This window comes from Molossus molossus, unplaced genomic scaffold (assembly GCF_014108415.1).
Source record: "Molossus molossus isolate mMolMol1 unplaced genomic scaffold, mMolMol1.p scaffold_m16_p_9, whole genome shotgun sequence".
Lineage (NCBI taxonomy): Eukaryota > Metazoa > Chordata > Mammalia > Chiroptera > Molossidae > Molossus > Molossus molossus.
The window spans coordinates 105350928-105355851 of record NW_023425403.1 but is presented as its reverse complement, the minus strand read 5'-3'; the positions used below and the strand labels follow the sequence as shown (position 1 = coordinate 105355851).

At 46.0% G+C, this 4924-nt stretch overlaps 1 non-coding gene across 1 annotated transcript; it reads left to right on the top strand.

The window, feature by feature from the left end:
- The first annotated feature begins 2027 nt into the window (after positions 1 to 2027).
- Positions 2028 to 2134, top strand: LOC118623149. The gene has a single exon (XR_004958233.1). It is a non-coding gene; the product is annotated as a U6 spliceosomal RNA (small nuclear RNA).
- The last annotated feature ends 2790 nt before the right edge of the window (positions 2135 to 4924 follow it).

Here is a 4924-nt window from a genome sequence, read left to right as displayed (position 1 = left end):
TTCTCAGGGATCCACAAGGTCAACACTATTTTTCTAATGTACTAAGACATTGTTTCCTATCTTTGAGGCGTTGGTGTTCACACTGATAGTACAAAAGCAATTGCTACTGCCTTAGCTAGAGGCACTAAATTGCACTGGCAGGCACACAGTCACAGTCAGATTAAAGTCACTGTTACCTAAGAATGTCATTGATGAAACAGTCATTATTAATTTTCTTCAATCTCAGCTCTTGCGTACGTGACTTCCCAATATGCTGTGCTCCAAAAAGAAAGTATGCACAAAGCACGTTGGCTGCACACCCAAAGATAGTCAGTTCGTGAGGAATAGCACTGGAGCTGATGTTTCAGTTGTCAGCTAAACTAGCCACATGGACGTAGAATTTCATTTTAACTTGAAAAAAATAGATAAACTATGCTTATTCGGATTTGGATATGTAGCATACATTTTCTGGACAGTGTTTACTGCAGATGATCAAAACTGAGCTCACTGTGATTTTCAGGAAACTTGTATGTGCCATTGTGTGCAACAAAAAAGACTTCTCTGATGAAGTCAGTGGCAATGGTAACCAATGTGGTTCTGGGGCGTCTTAAAATGAAATGTGTCAACATTTGCATATCTCAGTGAACCGACATGTTCCAAAGGGTCAGTGCAGAATACTGCAAAGTCATACACCGGTAAAAGATCCGTTCAAAGGGTGTTACTGCAGCTGAGTAGGGAAATCCACGGATGTGGTTTCAGACTCCACATTGTGGTTTCAGATTCTCAGATGCAACTAACCTCCAAGAAACTACCACTTACCAACTTTTCAACAGCAACAAGGAACAATACCCGTAATATCTATCAAGGCTACTAAAAAAATCTCCCTTTCCAACCACATGTCTGCGTGAGGCAACATTTCTTCAGGTGGTCGTATGTATTTCACTATTAATGGATTTTACAGTCTGAATGCAGAGCAGGTTTGCCCATTGAGCCAAACACTAAGAAATTTGAAAATACGTAAGACAATGCCGTTCTTCTCACAATTTTTGTTTTCAAAAATGTCTCTGTGTTTAAAAATATGTTATTGCCCTGGCTGGTTTGGCTCAGCCGTTAGAGCGTCGGCCTGTGATCCAGAGAGACCCGGGTTCAGTTCCCGCTAGGGACATGTACCTCGGTTGCAGTTTGTCCTCGGGCCTGGTTGGGTTGTGCGGGAGGCAACCCCTTGATGTGCCCCTTTCATGTCGATGTTTCGCTCTCTCGCTCTCTCCCCCTCCCACTCTATCTGAACAAAAAATGGAAAAAAATGTCCTCGGGTGAGGATTAAAAAAATACAAAACAAAACAAACAAACAAAAAACACATGTTATTTATGTGCCTGGATAATGGCTGGGTTGTTGGGGTCTTGGGGACCCGTCTTGAATAGCACATGAAAGGAAAAAGCAGCCTGGTGGTGAACAGCTTCCCCTTGAAATGCAGGGTGTTATGAGGAGAACAAGGAGAAGGGGATGCCGAACAGTCAGGCACAGCACCTGTACCCTCCAGACATTGATCCTCCTCTCGGTCGCTGTAGAAGCACTCCCCAGCAGTATTATGTGGATTATGTCGGTGCAGAGAAACAGAGTCCGCCGCACCTCCTTTGTGGCTGGAGCTACCCTGCGGACATGAGGTCCTGAGATCCGACTGGAAATTATAATAAAATTAGAATGCAATGCTATCTCAAAACAAGAGAAATAATATCTCCCTCTGGATAGGTAAGAAGAGGCGCAGATGACGCCGACATTCTTAGCCTTGGAGAGGGACACGAATGTTGTACACTTGCAGGTGGTAGTGTTACAGGCACCGTGGGTGGTCTCCCAGAATAGAAGCCAGAGGAGATCATCAGAAACCAATGTAGAGCCTGGAACGTTGGCTGGGACTCTAACCCAGGTCTCCCTTGTGACAGGTGAGAACTCCATCATTGGATTCTCAGGAACTCTGAGATAAAAATCAAGAGAGTTCACCACAAAAATAGGGCTAACGCGAGAAGTTCATTTAAAAAGCGCTTTTGCAGTGCTTGCTTCGGCAGTACATATACTAAAATTGGAACGATACAGAGAAGCTTAGCATGGTCCCTGCGCAAGGATGACACGCAAATTCGTGAAGCATTCCATATTTTTACTCATGAATCCATAAAATTCCTAGAAAAAATGTAGGCAACAAAATTTCAGACATCATACACAGCAGAATTTTCACTGATACATCACCTAGGGCAACAGAAACAAAGGAGAAAATAAACACATGCAACTACATCAAACTCAAAAGCTTCTGCACAGCAAAAGAAACAACCACCAAAATGGAAAGGCAACTCACTCTATGGGAGAGCATAATTGTCAATGATATATCAGATAACGGGTTAATTTCCAATATATAGAGAGTGCTCATACAACTCCACAAAAGGAAGACAAAGAACTCAATTAAAAAATGGGCAGAGGAACTAAATAGACACCTCTCCAAACAGGACATACAAATGGCCAAGAGACATATGAAGAAATGCTCAACATCACTAATTATCAGAGTGATGCAAATTAAAACAACAATGAGGTATCACCTCACACGTGTCAGAATGGCCGCCATCAACAAATCATCAAACAACAAGTGTTGGTGAGGGTGTGGAGAAAAGCGGACTCTAGTACACTGCTGGTGGGAATGCAGACTGGTGCAGCCACTATGGAAAACACTATGGTGTTACCTCAAAAAATTAAAAATTGAACTGCCGTTTGACCTAGTGATCCCACTTCTAAGAATATACCCTAAGAAGCCTGAAACACCAATCAGGAAGAATGTATGTACCCCCATGTTCATAGCAACACTATTTACAATAGCTAAGATCTGGAAACAACCCAAATGTCCATTAATAGACGAATGGATAAAAAAGCAGTGGTACATATACACAATGGAGTACTATGCAGCTGTAAGAAAGAAAGATCTCTTATCCTTTGAGACAAAATGGAGGGACCTGGAAAGTATTATCCTAAGCGAAACAAGCCAAACAGAGAAAGACAAATATCACATGATCTCACTTATTTGTGGGATATAATGAACATAACAGTCTGGGGAACAGGGTAGTCCCAGAGACATGGAAGTGGGGTACAGACTGACAATCCTCAGGAGCGGAGGTAGGGGAGAGATAAACCACAGAACTTAAATGCAGGTATGCATGAAAAATGGACATGGACAACAAAGCTGGGGAAAGGGTGGGGACATAGGGGAAGGGGGTATCAGTGGGGGGAAAAGGAGAAACATCTGTAACAAAAAATAATTAATTGATTAATTAAAAAATAAAATAAAAAGCTCTTTTGCAGAAAAAAACATTTAAAAGGAGAAAAAGAGATTGTTTTCCTGGCACAAAAGCAGGGGACAGTTTTCGAGAAGTTGGGGTGGAAAGATGATGCCTCAAGACTGGAGGCGGGGACCCCTGGGTGCCCGTGTGGTGGGACCACAGGCTTCTCCTGGGCATTGCACAGCTCACCAGCAGGCTGAGTCCCCACCCAGGGGTGTGTTTCTCAGCCTTTAAATGAGGAAAAGTCACCAAGAAAAGAAATAATTATGAGCAGTTTCCCTGCCAGCAGCGCGCATGAGTGGAAAGAACACTTGGGCGCCGCACTCCGTGAGGACAGCAGCCCCTCAGTCTGGCTGGTAATTGGCTGCAAGGCGGAGGGAAGGTATTTGGGGAGATTAATGAGCTTTTGGTTTCCTGCCAGCAGGGACAGGGGCGTAGACTGCTCATCTCAGTCGGAAGAAGGTGTGTTTAAGGTAAGAAGCCGAAAACGTCCCACGTCAGCAGAAGACTGTGCCCTTTCTGAACGCACATCAGCTGCAGCTGAGCGTGACCAGAAGTTGAAATCATTGGCTTAATCTGTGGCCCCATAGCCGCCTAAATGGATATATTCTTATTATTCTTCAACCTGCTTCGCAGAGATCACATGCAGGTGTGTGGGCTGATACTTGAACATCTCTTGGGAAAGAGAAGTATTTCTAACGCCTCAGTGACAGCTCGGGCCGGAGGAAGGAGCAGGGCTCACCTCGGCGGCCGGGGACCGGGTGGTGTGCAGGGGAGCCGTCCGAGCTGCGTGCTCAGGCCAAGGGCCTGCTTCCTGCTCCAAGCAGTTATTCGCACCCTATCGGGTGTTTTGTTCCTCTGCTTCTGCTCCCTAATTTGCAAACTGTATCTAAGAAGCCCTTACAGAAACATTTCCGTCTCCTTAGTTAACATTCATGAAGTGCTAAGTCTGGTGTGAGTGTGGAAGGCGATAAGGAAGATTACCCTTGGCTCTATTTTTATACCATGTCTTCTTGCCAGTCTTTTTCTCTCGTGACATTACAGAATCAGAAGAGAACAGTTAAGACGGAGGTGAGCGTAGAAGAGGAGGCGACAGGCCGTGGGAGATGTACTTCAGCGCCCTGCAGTCAGTATGCTGTTCGACCGACCGCAGAACTCGGAGCCGTCGGGCCGGCAGGGGTGACAGGCGCACTGTGCGCTGGGCCAGCACCCGGGGGGAGGACGTCTCAGAAACACGAGATTACCCGAGGGAAGAGCAACAAGGCCACCGTGCGCTATGCCCAGAGGACGCTGTGGCTCACGACAGTGCTTTGGTCTTCCAGGTGCCGAGTTGAGTGCCGGGTGGCTTCTGTGGGCTGATCGGAGCTGTTCCGTAGCAATCACGGGCTGTTGACGCAGCTGCATCTGCCCCACTGTTTCCTGGGCATCAGAGGCATGTTTTCTCATCTTCTCAAACAGGAGGGACGAGCTGCAATGCGAGGGTGTGTGTGCCCCCGGGGCCCTGGCAGGAACATCAGTTCCATTCTCCAGGTCTGTTGTTAGGTAACGAAAGATCCCTGTGCCCTGACCTTGAACAAACTCTGTTTAAATTGGCTGATCGAGGCACTTTGCAGAGGTCAGTCTGAGT